The sequence below is a fragment of the Protopterus annectens genome, chromosome 2.part0 (genome assembly GCF_019279795.1).
Source record: "Protopterus annectens isolate FY-2018-M chromosome 2.part0, PAN1.0, whole genome shotgun sequence".
Classification (NCBI taxonomy): domain Eukaryota; kingdom Metazoa; phylum Chordata; order Ceratodontiformes; family Protopteridae; genus Protopterus; species Protopterus annectens.
In genome coordinates, this window is record NC_056728.1 from 1,122,622,454 (window position 1) to 1,122,648,077 (window position 25,624).

The following is a 25,624-nucleotide window of genomic DNA, read 5'->3' on the forward strand; positions in this document are numbered from 1 at the left end:
CAGAGTAAGCATGTAGGAGCCTGTGTAAAGATCTATAAACCTGTTTGTGCTGGTGTGCATGCTTTTTAACCTGAATAAGCAGATTCTAGTCTGTGTAAGCATGTGTGCGCACGTGGTAGCTACTGTGAACGTGTTTCCGCTGGTATGCGCGCTGCTCCCCCCTGAGGAAACAAAGGAAAAAGGAAGCAGAAGAAATAGTAGGAAGCTAGCAGGGAATACTGGTAGAGCTAGCAGGTGAAAATAATTAGAAGCAGGCAATTACACAGGCAGAATACTAGCCCAGCCCAGCACTTAAAACACTGCAAACAGCATTGCAGTATGTTTCTCTCAAGAGACACTGCAAGACAGGAGTAAGCTATTAGAAGTGAAAACTGAAAAAGCTGCACTCAGAACAAACATGCTAGGGGCTGCCATAGCTGTTATAAGGAGACACAGGAGACTTGCAGAGGGTGGTGACAATGTAAATGCTGCCAGGCAACCCACAGTGAGGAGACGGAGAAGAGTGTACAGGCCCAGGGTCACCTACCAGGAGTTACATGAGCTGGAGATAGTGGAGCGCTATAGAGTGGACAGAGACCTCCTGCAGCAAATTGTTGAGCTGTGCAGGCCACGCCTCACACACAGAACCAACAGAGGGGAACCCATCCCAGTGGAAACCAAGGTATGTGTTGGCCTAAGAATACAAGCAACAGGTACCTTCCAGAGACAAACTGGTGATTTGATGGGGATATCACAGGCATCAGCCTCCAGGGTACTGCACCAGTTCCTGGATGCCATGTCAGCACATGTCGGTGAACATGTATATTTCCCCAATTCCCATGAGGTATTGGCCAGCAATATGCGTCTCTTCCATCAAATAGCGGAATACCCTGAGGTAGTGGGTGCAATAGACTGCACGCACATATGCATCAAAGCACCAGCCGGTGAGCGGGGTAGGGCCTACATTAACCACAAGGGCTTCCCCTCCATCAACTGCCAGGTCATGTGTGATGCCCAGGGCATAATAATGAATGTGTGTGCTGTCTGCCCTGGGAGCTGCCATGATTCCCATATCTGGCATTTGACGCAGCTATACCAGACATTTGCCAATAGGGACATCCCACATGGTCTCCTAGTGGGGGATTCTGGATATGCACTGGAGCCGTGGCTGATGACACCCATCAGAAACGCACACACACCTGAACAAAAACGCCACAATGAGGCACACGGCAAACACAAAATGTAATAGAGCGTGTGTTTGGGATGCTCAAGTCACGGTTCCAGTGCCTGGACACATCTGGTGGAGCCTTGCAGTACTCACAAACTGCATGTACCCAAATTGTCATGGTATGTGCTATGCTACATAATATGATTCTGTGAAAACAGCTGCAGCAGGACTAGCATAGGGCCGGAACAAACAGCCCCCCACCATTGCCAAGGCCATCACAGGCAGAGCGTGACTCGGAGGAAGAACAACCTGAGCCTGCCCCAGTAGGCAGAAGGAGGCATGCCCAGTATGCCCTGGCCTTGGCAAAGAGGCAATGCATAGCACATACACTGGCTCAGTAGGAACCCTGGGAATGATACCCCTCTCTGACTCACTCATATAGTAACAGGGACGCCTAACATGGCACAACCTGCTCTCAAACATGTACAGGGAGTGTAGTATGTGCATCCGACAGAGGCAGCCCTGCAGCACCACCTGAGGCATGATTGCCATGTGTTAAGCAATGTAACACCATCTAGTATATGCAAACATGAAGTCCCTGCCTAACATCTCACCCTCACCAAGCATGATGCCATACTATGAAGACAAGAAGATCAAGTACAATAATTGGCTGAAGTATTGCTGTTAGCAAGGGGGAACAAATGGCTGACAGCCTGGGATGACATGCTGAGCAAGACATGATGCCCCACCTGCTAGGGATGGCACGCACCCAGCACACCTGGCTGTGTGGATACTGGCAAAGGCTGTTGTCACCCCCACTGTGCCTTGAATAGGTAAGGCTGGAAACACAAACCCACCACCATAGATAGCACAAGGGATAACAACCTGGACGTAATGCTACCCAACGCCAGAAGTCTAACCTGCAAGGTGCATGCAGACCAAATCCACCACAGCATGGAGAATGGTAATATCTGTTCTGTAACAGAAACCTGGGTCAAGGCCCAGAAGAGCACCCTAATACTACCAGGTTATGCCTCATACCATGCTCTACAGCTCCAAAACATGGAACACACTACAATAGGAGTGTGGCTATCAGTAATTGTCAAGGATAACCACACCCCCAGGTTGGTACCACAGCAAGAAGCAGCATGGACTATCCATGGGCAAGTAACAGTGGCTCAAACTGCGTCCCTGTTTGCAGCCTGCTACAGACCACACTCACAAACCCAGAAATCCCAGCCAGCCTTCCTGAAGGCACTGCAGAGTATGAATGTCTCAACAAATACCAAACAAGGCACACACAAAATATGACATAGGTGGCAATCCATTATGTATGGAAGAAGTAATCAAGGACCTAGGGACACAAGTGGACGGTAACCTGTCATGTGACTCTCACATTGCCAAGGTGGCCAGGAAGACCTGCTATATTGCCCACCTTAGTATGAAAGGATGCACATGTAGATCAAGAGAGGTCACTGTGCCCCCATACTCTTCCCTTATGAGGCCCATATGTGACAACAATGCCCCAGTTTGGATGTACCTTACCTTACACCTGCAGCAGTTAGAAAGACCCCAAATGTACCTCACCAAGAGAATAAAGGGTCCAAACATTTGTCATCTGCTGCCTGGCTGAAGAAACCACAGCCCAATTCACAAGCATACTGCCCAGTCAGAGGCGATGTATGCCTGATGTACAAGGCCATGTCCAATCCAGAATGAATGGACATGCTCCACTGCAGAAACCCCAAATCCAGCAGAGACACCACAGTGAGATATCTGAACCTCCACACATAGATAAATAGGATGTGCTGGAGGAACAGATCCATAACCCAGAGGCTCCTTACACTCTGGAACAGAATCCCAGTCCATGATAGGCTGAGCTCCACACTCATACTCAACAAGAGAAATCTGGTGAAGTGCATGGGAGATAGTAGGTGTACACTGGGGGGCATCCCTGTGTCACATCTAGTAAAGTAAACCCTAAATGGGCATAATATGCACATTGCAAGGGGTGTCAAAACTCACACACAGTCTGTCCATGCTCAAACATGGCCAGGGCAGATAGCCTAGTATGAACCTATGAACCTATGATGATACAAATTGTGCAGGACACAAAGGATTATCACACAGCTGTCCTACCTGATGGTAGGAACCATGGTGATAATCCACAGATATGCTCTGCAGTACTCAAATATCACAAACAATACACCAAACCCACACACATTGCCAACATCCAACCTAACAGATTCTTTGCAAACTCCCCACCAGCACCATACTGCCAAATATCTATCCCAGCAGAGTGCTGGCCCCCTGACATTGCAGATACTGAGGTAACAGCCAGCATCTACAAAGCACACCACACAGCATCAATGGTACCAGATGGTGTCCTGGGTTGTGTCCAACAAGTACTGTAAGAAGAATGAAACACCAAATAGCACTACTGCACACTATCAGTCTTACCACAGGATATGTACCCAAAGAGCAGTGTACAGCAACAGTGGTCCCTCACCACAAAGGTGGTGCCTGAATGGATACTGCAAACTATCACCCCTCAACCCTGACTATCTAGGTTGGCAAAGTAATGGAGAGGATGATCATGGATCCCAGGAATAATGAGATTGGGTACCTACAGACATTGGACCCTACCCAGTGTGGCTTTCATAGGGCAGATCCTGCCCCTTTCACATGTCTGACTCATGTGAAACGCGCACCAAGGCCATTGATGTGGGGAATGTGGTTCACACAGCCTATCTGGACCTTGCTAAACCCTTTCATACAATACCCTAGTTGGTCAGTACAGATAAGCTCACCAGCCTAACTATAAACCCCTATCCAAGTAGATGGGTTGCAAACCAGCTTAAGAACAGGACTGACCTGGTCAGACATGCTGCAGCCATGTCAGACTGCAAACCAGGTACAACTAGCATCCCACAAGGCATGGTCCTGGGACCTCTCTTGTATGCTATATATGTCACATAGGTACAGGCCAACATGGAAGGACTCTGTCTGAACAGGTTCGCAGAAGACTACAAACTGCCCACCATATCGGACCCTCCAGCTGACACAAGCATCCTACAAAAGGCACACATAGCAACAGACAAGTGGTGCCACAGCCATGTCAACAAGCTAAATGCAGAATAGTGTATAGTCATCCCCTGTGGAAACACAGTATACGGCCAGAAATTACCACATAGGTGTTAACCCAGTAAGTACATCAGGAGCAATAAGAGACCTGGGGACACATGGTGATAGATATCCTGCATGTGACAACCATGTGTCTGTAGTGGTTACAGAAACATACCATATACCCACCTAATCATGAAGGTAAGCACAGCTAGGTCAGGGTAGGTAAATGTGCCTCTCCAGTCATCCATCAGCGGCCTCACAATTGCGTACAATGGCCCTTGAGGGATGTACCTTAGCAGACACCTGCATCAACTGGAAAGACCCCACAAATACCCCACCAGGAGGATCGCAGAGCTGTAACAGATGCCATGTGTTGCCTGATTAAACAAACTGCAGCTCCACACAGTGCCATATCACCTGGCAGGAGGTGATCTGTGCCTGATGTATAAAGCCATGACCAAGCTGGCATCAATGGACATTTGGCACCATGTAAAATCTGAATGCTGGTGACCTATGCAGATGACAGGCCTGAACCCCAGCACAGACATAAACAGGACATGCTGTACCGATTGGTCCATAACCCAGAAGCTCACTCCACTCACAACTAAACTCCCAGTACAGGTTATCCAGGGAGCCCCTCATTGACTGTCATCCAGAGAAATCATGATGACTGGATGGGAGATGGTAGGTGTACCCTGGATATCACCTGTATGTCACGGGTAGACAGAGGCACAACACACTAACCTTGACATATGTCATGGCAAACCAGTCTGGTGTGCTCACTATAAATATTACAAGCAGTGATAGGACTGAAACCGATGATACTGTCCACCACAGTGAAAGTACTGAACCAGTACACTATACGACAATACACTGTTTGGTCAGTGGGAAAGGATGTTGACAACTGTATGCAAACTATCCCATGGCAACCCTGCAGGCACAGCATAATGCCTGTTAGGTTCAGACACAAAGCAGTTGGGCAGTAAGAACACAACCTGACATCCAACACTCAACTGTACATGTGAGATATAGATGAAGTCCACACACAAACACAAATGTGGTGGACCACAGATCCCAACATAAGGAAAGTTCACACTGGGCATGCTCGCACACTTAGATAAATGAGACGTGTCAGTCAAGAAGCCATAGAAACTGTGAACTGGGCATGCTCACACACTTAGGCCATGTCACAGTTCAGCAGTTGCACACACATATCTGGCATTTGTATGTGTTAACACAGGAACCTCCCACAATACAGAAATCTGCCCAGTGCACACAGTGAAATTACAACAGAGACATAAGTAAAGTACTGGATCCCACTCATATGCAAACATCTTCCACAGTACACAAGTTGTTCATAGAGATAGGGAAAGCTATGGCAATAAAGACCCACAAACAGTATATGAGCAACAGATACTTGCATCTGACAGGTAAACATATGGCCGTAGAGTGCAATACTAGGCTGTTGTCCCTAGGGAATACAGAAGGCTATCCACAGTGTATTTGGCGTCTGCCTCCGCAGTACAGTAGGCCACTGTGCCTGTGCAAAGTTAATGCATAGATATGCTAGATATGCTCGCCCCTGTACTGATGGATAGTAACAGATGTACATACCTCTTCATACATAATGATGTCAGCACACTATACATATGTCAGGAGCACAAATGATACCCAGTAATTTGAATAGCGCGCTCAGCTACTGCGTCTCCCACAAGTATTGTAATATAGTTAGGTATGAGTTTGAATCCGGCAAATGCTCAGTGTATGTGTGACTGTGGTGGGGGGGGAGTAGTGTGTGTGCAATTCCATGTGTAACAGAAGTGTCTCTTTTGCCAACTAGTACAGCACAACACATGCTGCATATTCCACTGTCTAAACACTGATGATGTCAGCACCCTATACTTATACTTACAGCAGGAGAAAGTAAGCCTCCCAGTAATGCAAATAGCACGCTCTGCTACTGCGTCTCTTGCAAGTGTCATAACATAGTTAGGTAGGGGTTTGAATCCTGCAAGTGCTCAGTGTGTGTGTGGGGGAGGAGTGTGTGTGAAATTCCATGTGTAAGAGAAGTGTCTCTTTTGCCAACTAGTACAGCACAACACATGCTGCATATTCCACTGTCTAAACACTGATGATGTCAGCACCCTATACTTATACTTACAGCAGGAGAAAGTAAGCCTCCCAGTAATGCAAATAGCACGCTCTGCTACTGCGTCTCTTGCAAGTGTCATAACATAGTTAGGTAGGGGTTTGAATCCTGCAAGTGCTCAGTGTGTGTGTGGGGGAGGAGTGTGTGTGCAATTCCATGTGTAACAGAAGTGTCCCTTTTGCCAACTAGTACAGCACAACACATGCTGCATATTCCACTGTCTAAACACTGATGATGTCAGCACCCTATAAGTACAGCAGGAGAAAGTAAGCCTCCCAGTAATGCAAATAGCACGCTCTGCTACTGCGTCTTTTGCAAGTGTCATAACATAGTTAGGTAGGGGTTTGAATCCTGCAAGTGTTCAATGTGTGTGTGGGGGAGTAGTGTATGTGTAAGAGAAGTGTCCCTTTTGGCAACTAGTACAACACAACACATGCTGCATATTCCACTGTCTAAACACTGATGATGTCAGCACCCTATAAGTACAGCAGGAGAAAGTAAGCCTCCCAATAATGCAAATAACACGCTCTGCTACTGCGTCTCTCGCAAGTGTCATAACATAGTTAGGTAGGGAATTGAATCCTGCAAGTGTTTAGTGTGTGTGTGGGGGAGTAGTGTGTGTGCAATTCCATGTGTAAGAGAAATGTCCCTTTTGGCAACTAGTACAACACAACACATGCTGCATATTCCACTGTCTAAACACTGATGATGTCAGCACCCTATAAGTACAGCAGGAGAAAGCAAGCCTCCCAGTAATGCAAATAGCGTGCTCTGCTACTGTGTCTCTCACAAGTGTCATAACATAGTTAGGTAGGGGATTGAATCCTGCAAGTGCTCAGTGTGTGTGTGAATGTGTGTGGGGGGAGTAGTGTGTGTGCAATTTATGTGTAAGAGAAATGTCCCTTTTGGCAACTAGTACAACACAACACATGCTGCATATTCCACTGTCTAAACACTGATGATGTCAGCACCCTATAAGTACAGCAGGAGGAAGCAACTTTCCCACTAATGCAAATAGCACACTCTACTACTGCGTCTCTCATAAGTGTCATAACATAGTTAGGTAGGGGATTGAATCCCGCAAGTGCTCAGTGTGTGTGTGAATGTGTGTGGGGGAGTAGTGTGTGTGCAATTTATGTGTAAGAGAAATGTCCCTTTTGGCAACTAGTACAACACAACACATACTGTATATTCCACTGTCTAAACACTGATGATGTCAGCACCCTATAAGTACAGCAGGAGGAAGCAAGCCTCTCAGTAATGCAAATAGCACACTCTGCTACTGCGTCTCTCGCAAGTGTCATAACATAGTTAGGTAGTGGTTTGTATCCTACAAACGCCATGTGTGTTTTTGTCACACAGTTTGTCCATGTGTGTGGGGTGTTGTTCCCAATATTGCATGGCATACATTATATTAGTAATGTCAATGCACACATGATGTATGTGTGTGCCACCTACACATATGTACCTGTGACCTTCAATAGTTCCCATGTCCGAAGCCTGCTTCATGTGAATACATGGAATTTGCATTAGACAACTGTATGACTGTAGTGTTCTGTGCAGGGGCTGCATGTGGTATGTGAATATACAGTGTGAGTTGTAGATGGTGTCATCCCACCAGCGAGGGATACACGATTGGTCTTTGGCATATAGTCCACATGTTGGTGATGAACAGGTGCAGCATGTTTTCACCTCTTGTGGGAGTAGTAACAAGTTGTTCCATAGCAATGCAGGGAATGAATCCTAGGAACCCTTCATCTAGGGTCTTGGAGCTAGAGTAATGCTCACACTCTATGTTTGGGTAGTTTCAGTCCACCCATATAATGGTGTTTGTAGAGACAGTCATATTCCCAGTGTTGTCAGGAAGGCCAAGTGGGTTTCCTGGGTATGGGAGGGTGGTGTGTGCCAGGCTATGAACCTGAAGGCAGTCTAACTCACTGTTAGTTGCACATGGATAGGCTGTGATGCTTTGTCCTGTGCCACCAACCTGGGGGTGTGTGTATCTGAGGTGCCTTTGGATACATCCCTCCTGTTCTGGTTTGGTGCATGTGTAGGGGACGACAAGCATGGTATGAGGTATGACCTGGCAGTGATGGGGTGCACCTGGGAGCCTTGTACCAGGAGTCTGTTACTGCATGGATATTGCTGTTCCCCATGCTAAGGACAGTTTCCACTGCATGCATCTTGAGGTTTACACTGCTGGTGGTGAGTAGCATTACTATTAGTGTCCTATCCCGTGTGATACCTGTGTAGGTGGCTATGTAATGTCAGACTTGCATACAAAGGCACTATGTGTGTAGCAACAGCCTCTGCCAATATACAACGGCCCATGGGTGACAGGTAAGCTGTCCCTAGCAAAGCAACATGGCTTGTCCAGCATGTAATCCCACGCTGACAGGCATTGGATCCCCTTTGAATGTCACCGAAACATATGGTAATTGTGGAAACTGATCATCCTGTCTACATATTGTGGCAGCATTCTTGGTGAGGGTAAGATGCTACTCAAGGTCAGGGTCATACCAGCCTGTGCCACAAGCTCAGAGAGCCCCTCTATGTCCCCTAACATGCAGTCCAGGGAGGTGCGTCACAGGTCATACACACTGGCACTGACGATGACTGAGTCATATTTGTACATGCCTTGGAGTGACCTGTATGCTTGTGTTATGTGGTGGATCATAGTGCCCAACAGGCATCTCAGCGTGACCTTCACCTTGTTCAGCCTGGTGAGCAGGACCTCAGTGTACCTGACAATAGAGGTACCTATTACAACTGTAGAAGGTGTGTTGTCAAGCCGTGTGGGCTGTGACTGTTTGGCACACAGGCTTTGTGAGCTATGTGTTGCACGTGCTCTGCTCTGGCGTAACATTTGCTTGTGTGTCTGCTTTGCAGGTGTCAGCTGCTCAGGCAGGACGTGATTCTGAGAGTCCAAGAATGTACCTGTGTGTTTCTGTGTTTGGATTGCGGTCGTGGCAGGTCTATGCGAGACTGGTACTGTATTCACTGTAGTATCCCACTCCACCTGACAGGGTATGCCAGTACTGAGTTAAGAGAGCTTAGCCCCAAGTTTGGCTATGTGGTTGCATCTCTCACATGTGTTGTAAGTGTATGAGAAGGGGAGAGGGTTGTCTGTGTACATGAGGCAGCTGTAACATTGCCACATGACTCACAGATTCATAAACTGGACCAGAGAGTAGATTGACAGGTGACCTTTGCACATGCTACCATAGCATTGTGAGTCCCATACTAATTAACGACACATAGGGCCAATGGGGAACAAGGTACTCAAGGTGAGTATGTGAGGGTGTAGTGCTCCTGATTTGTTAGTGCTGGCATATATGAATGCTGTCTTGAGCAAATGCGAGGTAAGTCATATGCAATGTGTTACAGGCAACTTACATGCAAACAGGACAAACAGTGACGTTCTGTCAAGTGAGACATGGACATCAGTACAGTAAGCAATACAGATGTCACTAGGGATTCACAGAGGCGCTGTAAATCTGCATTGCAGGTGGAATCAGTGTTTCAGGGACATAACAAGCAAAAATGCATACAAACAAAGCTACAGTCAGCAGGCCTGTATGTTGACTATGCTACAACAAACAAGGTGTACGACTTCCAGTAGGTAACAGTGCATATATGTAGGCACTATAAGCCTGTACCCAGACTTTTACAGGTCAGATGGGCTGGGTCCAGCCCCACCCCCCACAAGTGTACAGACCATGTACCTTCGTAATGTAGAATAACTGGCCTGAAACCCAAGTGCTCATACCTGTAATAATACACATTTCAAATAACAGACACTGAGCCTTCAGCAGTTCCAGACTTAGTATGATGTATGCTACCTGTCCTGGCACCACAGTATCCTTGACATGTATGGAGACTCTCCCTCCTGTCATAGTTAGTTCTGTGTTTTGGGGCTGTCATGCATGGTATGAGGTGTGACCTTGTAGTGCTAGTGTGCTCTTGAACCTGTTGTGTATTACTACACAGATATCAACATCCTCAAACATCCTCATTGCAGAGTCGAGTGTGGACAGCATGCAACTCGCAGTTGACATGACCATCACTGAGTATCAATATGTACATTTTCGTATCTCCTGTGCTACCTATGTAGGTGGCCATCTCTTGACAGCCTCACCACCAGTATGCAAAGATGTGCAGACAGTACACTATGGTAATTACTATGGGTGTACAAAACAATACAATGAAATTCATACTGTAACTGCATCAGGCATGCTGGGATATAACCACAATGATATCATTACACTGTACTGTTGTCAACATTACACTATTACTACACTTCTATGTAGTCACCCTGTGCATCAGCACCATGTTAACCTGTTCCTGCACCGATGTTACAGATTGCAGGAGGTAGCACAGTTTCATCATATGCATAGGGTGTGTACTTGGTATGCCTGAGTTTGATACAACCAATTGACATGTCTGTGTGTGTGTGTTGGTGAGGGACAGCAGTACAAGATGGGGCAATGTTGATGCAGTGTGTGCGTGTATGCGGTAGCCCTAGGTGTTATCAATTTGCATGTGTGTATGCATGCACACAGTCCCACCTCATGGCTGCCATATACAGGTATTTGTGGACAGCCACAGACTGTACCTGCCAGGTCATACAGACCACTATCTCTGGCCACGGACACGGTACCTGTGCCTGGCAGGGGTGCTACAGACCATATCAGGTACTAAGCCAGAATGAGTACTGTCATCAGAAGCAGGTGGTTGGTGACTGGAGACAGGTCCCTGTTGGGACTGTCCAGAGCCATGTGCATGTGGTCTCCTGGGGCAGTCTGATGACAGCACAGACCCAGCATTGCTGGGGCTGCTGCTGGCACTATGGGAGTGGCCGCGGGCCTGTTGTCGTCTGTGACGGCTGCCAGCTGCTGCTGTTGCTGGCATACGGCCACGTCGATGCCTCAACTGTCCACCATTGCCCTGGCTCATGGACATGTAGTTGTGGAACAGATCTAATGTGTCCCCCCAATGTCTGTCAATGACCTCGGTGAAGTTACGGATGGCAGCCGCAACATCACGCATACTGTCATTCATAGCTGTGCGACATGCTCTCAGCTCCCTCAGACCCTGTCTGGTGTACCGTTCCATATGTGACTGTGCCTGCATTACAGCCCGAAACATAGCTGAGGTTGAAAGACCTCTGTGGGCACGTCTGACAGGGGTGGTATGCCCACGGATGCTCCCACGAGAACCCCTGGACGTCTGCCTGTGTGGTACCATGTCAGGACCCTGGCCATGGCTGCTGTGTGGGGATGCATGTGCCACCAATACCACATTACCCTGGTCAATGCCCACTGTATCCTGTCCATCACCTAGGGACATTGGTGACAAAGGATGTATTAGCAGGATGACTGTGCGCATTGATGGGGTCGACAGCTGTGTACTGTCAGTTGGCTGACCAATGACGGACCCTGGCACACCTCCCTGTGCCATTACACAGGTATCATCATTATCACTATCCACAGCAGCTGATTCAGGTTCCCTGCTGCACAACACCAGAGCAGCACCAGAACCTGTGGGAGTAAGACAGGAAACACAGTTTACAATGTGTACACAATGTCACCACTGATACACACATACACACAGGGCACATGCACACATGCACACAGGGCATATGCACACATGCACACATGCACACATGGCACATACACACAAGGCACATGCACACATGCACACATGCACACATGCACACATGCACACATGCACACTCCTCAGTATATGAGATATCAACACACAGACACAAACACACATGCAATCAAACACATAGCACTACTGCTTATTACTATTAGTATCAAGAGTATTGAAGGTATTGTTATTACACACTCACCAGCATGGATAGGCTGCCTTGCTGTTACACCAGAGGGACCTGCAGAAATGAGACATTTATTGTCAGTGGGTACAACTGTGCCATTGATACTGTGAGTATGATACAGTTCAGTAGTGCAACAGTTAGCTTCCACAGGTCTACTGCTGATATTGAGAATATCACTCTTGCACAATAATTACCAAGATTACAGCTACAAACCGAGGACACACCTCACACATGCATAAACTAACAGTGTACAGAACAGTCAACTATACACATGGCATGTTACCTGCACACTCCGTGTCCTGCTGCTGGGTGGCTCCAGCCTCCATCATTACGCATGTATGCTGCTGCTGTTGCTGTTGGGCTGGAGCCACAACACTTAGGAGTAGTCCCTCCAGTCTGGTGAGGGGGGGATGTCTAGCCACCCCACCACCTGTGGCAAGCTGCTGCCTGTGGATAAACGATGAACGCTGATGGACATTTCTAATTAAATCACTGCAGTGATGGCGTACCTGCTCATATGTCCAGTTATGTGTGCCTATGTCATTTACCCGATGAACCAGGTCTTGTCACAGTGCAGCCCTCTCCTGCTGGTTCTGGCTGGTGCGGGAAAAGAGTACAGCGAAATCCCGCACCAGGCTCTGGTGTGTCTCCTCCTCCTCTGCAGCGGAGCACACAGGGTTTCGCTGGTGAACCATAGCCCTGAAAAGGAGAAGGAAAATATGTCAGCAATATCTGTCAGCAAACTATGGCACACATAATACACATAATACTCGACTGTAGTGATATAACTTAACCCCCATATATAGCATCTGTCTGTCTATTGGGGGATACACATGTAAATGACCCGATATCAGTGCTCAGCCGACAACTGTGCAACAGTACCTGGCACACTCCATACGACAGGCTAGTATACTGCAGCAGTCAGCACACTGGTTCAGGTCCAATGCACAACCTCACACTGGGAGTTTGTATCAAGGTACTGTATGGGGAACATTATCAACCCATGCACTGCATGAAATGCACGTTACATATTTCACTGGCAATGCACACTACTCTTACTTGCCATAACCCTACCTACACCACAGTCACATACAGGGTAACACAGCACAACATATGGCAATGCAGTATGTGTTGATCGCAATACCTCACACATCTGTCTCTGGCCTCACACCAAGGACACACACTACCATGACAGACAGACAGTCATGGTGAGCAATCACACCAGTACATAACATGCACCCAGTCACTGGCACACTCATTCCACCTCACATATTTGGTTTGCAATGGGTTCATGGGTGTGCATTGTGTCTTAGGTAGGTAGTATGCTATTGGCCCTGGGCCTACAGCAGCATACTGTTATGCTACCCTGCCCCTTGTGACACAAACAGTTACACAGGGTGACTCATATGGCATATTACCTATCTGCATAACATTCAGCAGGGGTATGTCTGACATCTACTCATGGGGAGCCTTGCTTCTTAATTCTGTGTGGTTTACTCCAGGGTATGTCGTATCTGTGGGTAGGGACCTGTACCTCCACCATGTGCTCTATACTGCGGTGACAAGGACGACAGACATAGGTAATTTGGGTTGTGGATGTTGGAGGTGTTACCATGGTTGTTGGACAACTGTCATGGGTGTGACCTAACTATGTATATCCAGCAGTGGTAACCTCTATGTAGGTAGTCTGGGTGCGCTCTGTGGTCTTGTCAGTCACTCTGCATAGGTAATGTGTTTGAGTGCATTGACACAGTTACTTATGTATGTCTGTGTCCTTCTCCATATCTGTAGCTGTCATGGGAGGTACATACCGTGTAGGACATTGTGGGGTGTAGAGGGGTACAGTGACCTACATGTCCATAGCTGACACACCATGTCTGCTGACACATTCCATGTACAGGTAATACAGGACTAGTGTGCCACTGTGTATATCAATGGGAAGTCTATTGTACACTTGTTGCCCTTGTCCCCCCCTGACACATGCAGTGGTGGGCAGGCATGCACATATGTGGTGGTTACTGGTGTCAGTGTTTTGGAATGGGGTATAGTACTCCAGTATCCACACTGGTGTTCACTCCATGTCTTTGTCACTAGGCACCTGTTGCAATACATCTGCACACATGTGCCTCACTCAGTATATATATATATATATATATATATATATATATATATATATATATATATATATATATATATATATATATATATATATATATATATATATATATATATATATATATATGTATATATATATATATATATATATATAGATATAGATATAGATATATACATATAGATATGGGGAGAGAGGGGGAGAGAGAGAGCGACAGAGGGAGAGAGAGAGTGAGAGGGGGTGGGACAGAGAGAGAGATAGTCATATACAGACATATCTGTTGTCAGTCAGATCTGTCTGTATATGTATATGTATCTACATATATCTATATATGTATGTGTGTATTACATATATCTGTACGTACATATTCTATCAATCTCGATGTCTGTGCAGTAAGTGAAACCTTGTTCAAGGCTCCTGAGAGCACACCAGTGGTACCAGGCTATACTTCATATCATGCTTTTTGGCCCCAAAACTCGGGCCAAAACAAAAAGGGAGGGGGAGTGTCCATATTCATCAAGGACACCCACACCTCCAGGTTAGTGGCAACACATGAAGCATCAGAGACCATCCAGGTGCAAATAACCATAGGCAAAACTGCTATACAACTGGTAGCATGTTACAGACCACCCTCCCAATTTCAGGAACCCCAGTCAGCCTTCCTGAAGACATTGGAGGATATGAATGCCCCACCAAACACCATCATATTGGGAGACTTCAACTACCCTAATATACACTGGGTGCATTATTCTAGCCCAAACACCCTAGCCCAAAGGTTCCCGGAATTCATAAATTCAAATGCAGTGGAACAGCTAGTCACCTCTCCCACAAGGGGAGATAGTATACTAGACCTGATCATCACAAACATGGGGACAATGTGCTACACACCGGAAGTATACCCCTCACTAGTCACATCTGACCACAAACTAATCACCCTAGATATACATATCCCACCTCCACCCACAACACAAAAGACTACAGTGAGAAACCTCTCAAAAGCTGACTTTACACTTCTTAAAACTGAGTTGGTATCCTTTAAGCCCACTGGGCCAGTGGAAACCACATCCCACAATGCAGACTCCTTCACAAATGCTTTCTACGGACATCTCCAAGAATGCATGGATCATGCAATCCCAAATAAAACCAAGACCCTCTCCACCAAGGTCAGGCATCCTGTCTGGTGGACCCCACCCATGAACAAATTGTATAACAAAAGAAGGAAGCTACTGCACGACAGAGCAGAATCCCATAAAGGTAAGTCATCTCTGATCAGCACTAGTAGAAAGCTACGTTCTCTCATACAAACATGCAAGGCCAACTTTGAGAGGAAAAGAAAACCACAAGGCCTTCTTCTGCTATGTTAGAAACCTGGGCGGAAACCCTCAGATATGTTCAGAGTTAGTTCACAATGACAAAAACTACACTGAACACACAGGTATTGCCAACATTCTGGCAGACAGGTTCAGTGCAAATGTCTCCCCTCCCTCACCTCCAAAAGAGGAATTACTTATCCCAGCTGAATGTAACCTCCCTGTCATCTCAGATGTCCAGCTGAGAACCGCCCTCAGCAAAGCTATAAACACAGCATCAATGGCATCCGACGGTATCCCGGGTTGCGTGCTACGTGAACTCCAAGAGGAGCTAAACCCGCACATAAAATGCTATTTAACTGTAGCCTTACTGCAGCATATGTACCTGAACACTGGCATACAGCAACAGTAGTCCCACTCCACAAAGGAGGCACCTCTGCAGACCCTGGTCTGCAAAGCTATGGAAAGACTCATTATGGAACTCATACACAGAGACATTGGGGACTTACAGACACTTGATTCCACCCAGTTTGGCTTTGTAAAGGGCAGATCCTGCCTTTTGAACCTGGTTGACCTTTTCAAAACAGTCACTAGAGCCATTGACAAGGGCACAGCAGTCCATACAGCCTACCTGGATTTGGCTAAAGCTTTCGACACAATACCCCACTCTGGCATCATAGACAAGCTGAACAGCTTAAATGTAAATCCATATGTCACAAAATGGGTTGCAAACTGGCTAAAAGATAGAAACCATAAAGTCAAAATCGCTGGTGCCATGTCAGACTCAGAGCCAGTCACAAATGGTGTCCCACAGGGCTCTGTCCTGGGAGCCCTCATGTTCAGCATTTATTTCTCAGATGTGGAAGCAAACATGGTAGGGTAGTGGCTGACAAAGTTCAAAGATGACTGCATACTAGGTACCATACTCGATACACCAGCTGACACATACATCCTACAGAAAGGCCTCACTGAAACGGACAACTGGTGCTGGAGTCATGGCCTTAAACTGAATGCCAAATAATGTATAGTCATCCCCTTTGGGAAAAACAAAGTACCCACATATTATCACATAGACAGTAACCCACTGAGTACAGACAAAGTAATCAGAGACCTGGGGACACAAATTGATACTGACCTCTCATTTGACACCCACATTGCCAAAGTGGTTGGATAGACTTCCTACCTTGCCCACCTTATCATGAAGGGATTCACATCCAGATCAAAGGAGGTCATTGTACCCCTATACTCCTCCCTTATCAGGCCCATGAATGTGTACTATGCCCCATTTGGTATGTGCCTCACCTGGCACTTGCAACAGCTAGGGAGACCCCATAAGTACCTCACAAAGAGGATCAAGGGTCTCCAACAAATGTCATATGCTGCCAGACTAAAGAAACTCCAGCTCTATTCCGTAGCATACCGCCTACTTAGAGGTGATCTGTGCCTGAAGTACAAGGCCATGTCCAATCAGGAATTGATGGACATGTTCCACCTTATAAAATCCAAATCCATCAGAACCACAAGAGCTACAGATTTAAATCTCAGCACAAATATGAATAGAACATGCTGTAGGGACAGATTCATAACTCAGAGGCTTCCCATACACTGGAACAGAATCCCAGTTCATGTTAGGCAGAGCCCCTCACTGACTCTCTTCATGTGAATTCTTGACGAGTGGATGGGAGATCATAAGTTTACACCAGGGGTCATCTCTGTGTCAGTACTAGACAGAGGCACAGTAAACTAATGCTATTATGTAAGGGGGTCTTCACTGTGTCACTACTATACAGAGGCACAGTTTTCTAAATCTATTCTGTACACTGTCTGCAGATAGCCTAGTACTAAACTATGACACTGTGGAACTATATATGTCTATGTATTTCTACATCCCTCTCTATCTATGTATACATATATGCATATCATATATATATATATATATATATATATATATATATATATATATATATATATACATATCTCGATATACATACGTATACACATGATAGATATATATACTCCTTTTTAGTTCCACATATGTATACACACAGTAATGTACTGATGAACATCCATTACTGTACAACCTACTTGTACATTGCACTACAACCTACATTGCTATGTGCACATAGCTACCGTCACATACATATGTATGTAGAGCCTTCAGTGACAGTTGCAGTATGTCCCTGGCCCTATGCACATCTTCATATACATAGATACAGACCAATAACACACATGGAGGGTTCACAGCATGTAGACTATTATATTAGTACTTTACATTACCTGTGTTTGTTGCAGCTGTTTGTGTAGGCTTTCAGTTACTTGGCCTGCTGTCAACTTGTTTGTTTTGTTGTTACTTTTTTTAAATTTTTTTTATTTCTTTCTTTCTCTTTCTCTCTTTCTCTTTCTCTTTCTGTCTCTCTCTCTCTGTCTCTACATCCAGAGGGTGCAATGAAAGTATTGCATGTGTGGACTGGGAGTACAGGATGCTTTTGTAGGTATCTGCACATGTCCATGTGATGGCCTCTGCACCAATTGTTAGCCAGCATTTACTAATTGCATGCAGCCTGTTGTATAGTGATTGCAGTTCTCACTGTGATTTCAGGACAGTGCTATAAAAAGGTCTGTTAAGTAGACGTAGCCCTTTCAGATTATCAGGGTGGGGACCATGCTGGTTTGCTGTGGACACTGTTCTGTGAGTGTAAGGGTTGGTATGTCTCTCATATTTCAGGCTGTGTTGTAGACACTGCAATGCATGTTGTACTGTAAGCTGAGTATTCCTTCCTCCAGTTTCCTCTTCTCCGTGTGTATGTAAACTGACATCTACGACTAGTAATGCTGTGTATATGGGTGTGTGTGCTTTCCTGTGGGAATTGTGGTGTAACTGGTATATAGCTGTGGCTCTTGCAATCTGTTGCTATGGCTTCAATATTTGCCCTTTACATTCACTCCTTGTATGCCTGCTAGGTGTCTTTCCTGTAATGTGTTGCTATGGCTTTCCTATTTTCCATTTACATTCACAGCTTCTAATGCTTGCTATATCTGTTTGGGCAGCAATTCCCTATGTGTTTGTTGTGGTAGGGTGTTACTGCATGCAGTGTGGACTGGCCATGGTGTGGGCCTTGACACTTACAAGGGTATTTGATCATGCTGCTGAGCAGGCCTCAGATACTCTCAGGTGCATCTTTTATCAGCCTCATGGAATGGTACATATCAGTGGGATGCTCCAATGAAATATTCTGATATTCTGCAGTTGTGACTGTGGGTTATTTCGAGCATATGTATTACTACACCATTTGTGAAGTGCAAGTGGTGCATACTTTCAGTAATTCATAGTTACCATTGCATGTGTAGTAACACCTTTATGCCTACTGTTAGTACATTTCACAGGGTGTCAGTGGAGCACAGTTGACATTTGTTTTCACATCAGGGACATCCCTGTAACTCAGTCACAGTTGCTATGTCTGGGCTCTTAACTATTCAACTATGGCAGTGTTTATCCTGCTCTGAGTATGTGTGTGGCTTGCCAGATGCTACTGTGACATTATTACCTACTAGCTACCAACTAGCATGGCTGTTTCTCTTCACACAGTACTATTTTACAAATCCACTAGATTTGACAGTAAATATACATGACATGCTTTGTGTACTAGACATGCTATATTCCCTTTACATTAATTCCTATTATTTCATGATATATTTATTTCAGCACAATGTTCTTGTGTAGCAGTCATGGCTTAGTGGTAAGTCATGCAGACTAGTGTTTCCAAGGTCCTGGGTTTGAGACTGACAGAGGTATTTTATTTTGCTGCTAAGAAAACTACAGGCCTTGTCATTCAGAGTGACTAAGGCAATTTTAAGCAGTTGTAAGCGGGTTAGCACTGGTTTGCGTGGAGGTCACGCATGCGCTTAGCTTAACCAGCACACATGCTTAGCTAAGCGCACAGAAGCACACTCCCGCTTACTACTGCTTAAAAGTGCTTACTCTCATGCACACCCACGCTATTTTCTTTTAAAGAAAAGAAAATGGGGAGATAGGAAAGTTGTAAAAAAGGGGGCACAAAGAGGGTAGGACAGTAGGAAAACAAGCTCGGGTTCTGCAGGAGGGATGCAGGAAAGGCCCATAGCTGCCCATTTCTTCATCAGCAACAGCTGTGCATATGTTTGTAATTTGGTGTGAAATTTGAAACCTTCCACCCCTGAGAGAGGTGTGAGGACAACAATATTTGTTGTACAGCCAATTGTAATTGCCAGTTTACATGTCCAGCAGACATGTGTGCAAAATGGGCAGCTATGTATGGGGCGTAATTTTTTTGTGGGTACAGAGTGCCCCTTTTTTTTTTTTTCAGGTGAGAGTGGTATGTCAGGTACAGGAAGTCGGTATAGCTGGGGAGGTAGGTAGGGGAGGTTTACAGACAAGACAAAAAAGACGCGTACAGGGGTGGTGTATGACACATGTGGGGGGGATACACAATTGACGGGGACGGATGTTTGGATATCTTGATCCCATGAGCCCGCAGATGGCAACAGTGGAACTGAGATTCCCACCCATGGGCAGTTGCCACTGTGCCTTCACTGCCCAGGACGGGGCTGTGCTGGGGGCTGTGTAGGACGGGCAGCAAGCATGCCCGTGAGTTGTGCCACCCATGCCTCAAGCTGGTGTAGGGGCCCAAGCACAGCGTGCCTGATCTCCCTACGCACCACAGTCCGGACACCTTGGAGGGTGAGTGGATGTTCTCCTCCAGCCACGCTTGCAGAGGGGGGACGAGCCCCATCCCCTGCAGTGCTTTCACCTGCAGGTGGCACAGGGCCACCGGAGGAGGGTCCGGCCTGGGCACTACTGCCAGGTGCACTCGCCAGTTGAGGTGGGAGAGGTGGGTCCACTGGAAACCACCTTCCCTGTCATCCTATGTTTTGCATTATTTTATGACAGTTTGGGTTAGTAACGTACAATACCATTTACAATTAGTTGTAACAGCATGCATTAGTATTCCCATTAACCAAACACCCATAAATTCAAGCCATTGAACAGCAAGCATAACACATGCATAATTTGAACAACAATACACAGTCCAACAACATGCAGGGTTGATTGATGGCAACAGGCCATCAGGTTTGGATGTATGAACAGGGCACATGCATCAACATACATGCAAATATGTATGAACCAACAGGACAAATGTCCAGGGGAGTTAATTGTGTATACACATACCCATTTCATGTGGAATGGATTATTTGTGGTTATAGGGTAGGGTGAAGAAATATTTCATTAACAACTTCAAATACCTATTCATATGCTGTACATTTCTACTAGCTGCAGATATATACACACTACAGGTCTGACTACAGTTTCCTATGTGTAAACTTATGCATGTTGGTGATAGGAATGTTACTGCTACATTAATATACATTTCATTTTTATTCATACACATTCATATCTGGCTCTGTTCAGCTACAGCATCCTGCTACATTTGCTTTATATGGCTCTAGACAACTGTGGATGTTTGGTATTTCATACAACCATACTATCTGCATATTGCAAACTGACAGCAACATATCCAAATTGTGGGACACACATTCCAGCTTCAGTACTTTATTCCACACATTTCGCTGTTTGGTTGTGCCTGTCACATTCATTTCATTCTGTACTGACTGCAGTATACTTTATTCAGGAGTTATTACAACTTTATTGGTGGATTCATACCTCTTTCTCACACTCTCACTTGTTTTATTTTTACAATTCAGGATGGTACTTAATTCTAAGCTTTATTGACATGTTTTACTTGGTTAAAACAATCCTTTCCAACAGTCTCACTTGTGTCAGGTTTCAGAATTTAAACGGGGATATATTTCACACATGTGTTTTACTCAGCTTGTGTAGCTGTAATTTTCAGCCTGCTGCAGGTTATGTACTATTATATTACAGGTGGAACATCTTTATTTCAGACTTGTTTCATTTTTATTTTTGGATTACAGGCTGCATCACACTTATGTAATCACACAGTACTAGCAGAATCTGTCTTACACTGTTACTTGCACTTTATATTAATAGGTGACTACACTGCACTCTTTTGCAAGCTGTCATACTTATATTTTTTAACAGTTACAGGGAGAGAATTACTAACCTGCCTGGTGGCGCAACCGCACAAGCCTATCAGCATAGGCTTGATGATTCGCGGAATGGACACCTGCAGCTGGAATATAAATGAAGTAATATTGGAATACACATCTCCATAATATCAGCTAGGTTAACTTTCTACATAAATAATTACATGTAACTTACTCAGTAGTGGGGCGTTGGGCATTTGCCGGGCCTCCTGGATCCAACGGTTCAGTTGGTCCTGGTTCCATCTCTTCAGGTCTGCATGGTGGTGACGGACCTGTTCACCAGTCCTTGGTATTCCTGTGGCACTGGTGAGATCATGTGTTAACCGGTCCCACACCTCAGCCTTGTATGCTCCCCACAGGACCTGGCCCTGCATGAGTTGGGCCTCATGATCGTGGACGAGGAGCCAAATCATATATTTGGACTCCTCAATGCCCCACCTCTGTGCTCGGAAGCAACTACCCTCTCCTACACCTGCCATTCTGACTGCAAATCAGTTCCACAATCAGTTATGCTGTGTATTCCTGCCTATGGGGCTTATATATGCCGTTTTTCCTGCACTTATCTGTGATTGGCCATTTTGGAAATGTATCAGCTTCACAAAACCTGCTTTGTCATGCTTCTCTTTCCATTCATTCCTATATATATGCTATTACTGCATTTCTAAGAGCAACTGTCATGGCTTAGTGGTTCAGTATTTTGACTATTGTGTATGGTATCCTGAGTTCGAGCCTGGTCATTGCTTTTTATATTTTATAACTGTCTACACAGGCTAGGAGGTGTGTCTGTGTAAAGGCAGTTTTGATACAGCTTGCTCAACGTTTCCCGCCGGCTAGCTTGTTGGCGCGGTGCGCAGCTCCGCGCAAAAGGGTCACGCTGGTTTACGTGTCGTTTGGCTGTCACCATGCATATTACGCTCAGCTCAGCTACAGGCACACAGTTTCAGTGTGTTAACACTCTGCTCAACCCCGGGCACTCATTTTGCACCTGTTAAACCACTGCTCACCTACGGGCAGATATACTCAGCTTGTTAGAGTGTAGCTCAGCTATAGGCACTTCTGACATTTGTTTTTTTTTATTATCAACATTTCTTCATAATACATGGCCCATTTCATTACATTTTACATAAAAATAATTTTATATATGTACATATACGTCAGGGAATTGTTTCGTGCTTATTTCACTAAAAATAAAAATTGATGTTGTGGGGGTTCGAACCATGACTGCTTCCTCTTCAGCTGACGTCTCTACTGCTATGCTATTGCTTCTTGGCTTACTTTGCATATTTAGATCTTATATGCTTTTCCACTGACTGCTAACTGTGGCTAAGCGACGGGCACGCCCGCGCAAACGAGCGCAATCACGGGCAAACATCTTTATAACTTATAAAAAAAAATATAACATTCATTTTTACATTTTATGTTTATAGTCTGTGGGGGCATGTGTTGTGTTGTGTTTATTGACGTTTACGCGGACTCTGTCGTGGGGGTTTACTTTCGGGACTGTTACTCTTCTGGGGGTGTGTCCGTTTGCAGGGCTCGCCCTACGGACATGCCCCCTACTTTCTTACACGGACCGTGTTAGCCTTGGGTGTGAGTCAGCATGCCCTCATGAATATGCATGGCATGCTGACGTCACACCGTTTAACTGCAGCCTCCGTGTAAGCCTTGTAACTCTTACACGGAGGCTTCGTGAATCCTGCCCATAGAGTACTGACAGCATTTGCTTGTCAGCAAAACATACTGTTAATGGCAAAGGTTGCTGGCTTTAAGCTTTACACTGATGCAGAATGTCATATTCTGTCAGATCCCAAATTTAAACAATTGAATTTGCATGATAGTGCATATAAATTAGTTTTTAGTACACTGACATATTTAGACCAGAAATAAATCAATCAGCTGATCAGGAAAGTGTGATATGTGTACAAAAATAGGTATAATATGTTTTATTTTCAAGGTGCATCTTTAGAAAATACAGTGAAACAATTAAATATATTGGATAGTTTGGCATGTGAGATACTTGTCTTAGTCATATTTGCAGCACAGAACTGCATAAACAGTATACATCTGTGGTGTGCTAACATGAGTGTTACTTCTAGTAGTTTTCAGAAAAATTATGTTCATGCTAAAAGAAATTATGTTTCAGCTTCATTATGAGTTAAGCAATCATACAATAAATAGCAAACAGAACAGACACATTGTAAAACTGCTGAATCAGATACATGTGGTGTTAGTTTTGCAAATGGATGCACATTTAGTTAGTGGAATGGTTTGTTTGGCAGATGTACACAGCATGAAAATATCTCCCAATGCACTACCAATAGTTCATCTACCTAGGAGAGAACCTGTATCTCTAAGGAACAGAATAGATCAAGAGCTTATAAGAATGGAGACTACTAGTGTTTTTGATAAAAACACAGAACCTAATGACTAGAGTTAACAGGAGGCATATGTTGTGAAGCAGGACTAGGCTAAAATCTGAATATCTGAAGAGTGATTCTGAGAGAGTACTATTAATTTCCAGAAGCTGATGATCTTGAATTAACAATGCCAAGTGCCAGATACTTTTCTGTACTAAATACAAACCAGAATTTATGTCAAATTAAGATGGATTACATCCGTTAAAATTTATGTACATTGAGTATGCCATTGAGAAGATACAGGTTTATCAGGCTACCGTTTTGGTAATTTGCCAGAACCATATGTATTTTCAGAGATATGTGGTAAGAACTAAGGCCTAGATAGTGTAGTTCATACAATTATTGATTTATTGATTTTGAGGGAGGTTAAGAAGGAGCACAACTTGAGGTTGGTTATGTTTATGAACAGAATGAGGCAGAACACTCTGACACTGAACAAGAATAAGCGTTTGATTGGTATGACTAGTTTTAAATATGTGGGTTACCTTTTTTGTCAGGGAATCTGAAACCAGAAGCTAAGAAACTGAGAACTAATTTATGTATGTGGAGGTAAAAAGAGACAATCCTTAATTACTTTTCTGGGAACAGTTAAATATTTGTTCAAATGTATACAAAATATGTGAGAAATTACTACAAAGTCTGGAAGTTTTAGGATTTTTGCACTGAAGTGATTGCAAAGGTAATTTCATACCTCAGACCGCAGAATATTTTCTCAGGTAGATAGCAAATTCAGTGGGTATGATGGAAAAAAAGAGAAGTAATTGAGAACAGGTTGTTGGAGAATGTAGAGTTGTTTAAAAATTTCATATATTTTGTCAGAAATGTTAGTGGAGAAATGATTCTAACTAAGAATTTATTATTTTCAGTTGGGACAACTGAATTGCCTAGAAGTAGTAAGTTTAATGCTAGTGGCTACCAAAAAAGCAATTGCTAGAAAATGGAAATCAAAATGTAAATCAGTTGTGATGGAAGTATTGATTATTGTAAAGGAGATAAATGAACTGGACATCAGATCTTTAGCAAATAGAAGGAGCAAATTACATAGAAATAATAAATGGAACTTGGGACAATGCATATAGTATAATGTTCAGGAGGAGGAGTGAGGTTTAAGGGAAGGCATGAACTGAGAAAATTATGCAACGTTGGAATGAAAATTGTTAAAAGGAAAAAACTCGACACATATTACTGTGGCTTGTTTTCTTTTCTTTCAATGTACTTGAACTCATGTCACTCTTTATAATGAGATGATTCAATAAGGTTTTTTAAAATATGTGAGAGATCAGTAGGCATTAAAGCAGTCTCTAGGGTATATGTATCATGGGAATGTTCAATGGAACAGAAAAGAAACACTGAGGTACTAAGGAGGCATGTGATTACTACATTAACTGTCAAGTATTGTTATGTATCTTAGCAGTGGATTG